Below are 833 nucleotides of genomic sequence, written 5' to 3'. Positions count from 1 at the left end.
AAGATCTCATTCCTTTTGATGGCTGCATAAGATTCCATTGTATACATATACCACATCTTCTTTATCCCTTCATCTGTGGAAGGACATCATAATTTAAAACGTATCTGACCCCACTGGCTGCTCTGAAACAGCAACGTTGCATTGTTTCCAGTCCAGCTCCTCACTCACTGCAACCACCTCCACTGCAGACTCCAGCAGCTTCATCATCAGAGTCCTCCAACTCCTGCTTTCCTTTTAATCTGCTACATCCGGTTACTGGCTTGTCCTATCATGTCAGACACAGCCGTGGACACCAGCTCTGAAATCACCACCAAGGACTTACAGGAGAAAAAGGAAATTGTGCAGGGGTGAGAATGGAAGAGACATGCATGCTGATGGGAATGCTCAAGAGGAAAATGGGGAGCAGGAGGCTGACAAAAAGGAAGATGAAGAAGAGGAAGAAGGGAGGAGCAAACGGAGGAAGAATAAGAGAAGGAAGGTGATGGTGAGGAAGAGGGTAGAGAGGAAGACCAGGAGGCTGAGACAGCTACGGGCACACGGGCAGGTGAAGATGATGAGGATAATGATGTCCACACCAAGAAACAGACTGATGAGGATGACTAGACAGCAAAAAACCAAAAAGTTACACTTAACAAAAACAAACACTTCCGTGACATACTCACCCTCCGCTTCCCATGTCAGAATCTAAATGCAGTCCACCTTGGAATGGACAGTCCTGCCGGGCCGCCCCATGCGGCCAGTGCCACGGCAGGGGACACACGCACCCTGCCACCCTAAACCATAATGAGAATCTGCAATGGGGGAGGAAAAAGAACCCAAATTTCCAAGGTCCT

General features: G+C 48.4%; 1 pseudogene; it reads left to right on the top strand.

The window, feature by feature from the left end:
- The first annotated feature begins 270 nt into the window (after nt 1–270).
- Nucleotides 271–603, top strand: LOC116645829 (annotated as a pseudogene).
- Nucleotides 604–833: the final 230 nt, after the last annotated feature.

The sequence above is a fragment of the Phoca vitulina genome, unplaced genomic scaffold (assembly GCF_004348235.1).
Source record: "Phoca vitulina isolate PV1807 unplaced genomic scaffold, GSC_HSeal_1.0 scaffold34, whole genome shotgun sequence".
In the NCBI taxonomy this organism is placed as follows: Eukaryota; Metazoa; Chordata; class Mammalia; order Carnivora; family Phocidae; genus Phoca; species Phoca vitulina.
Note: the sequence above shows the minus strand (reverse complement) of the source record. Positions and strands in the feature narration are given on the sequence as shown.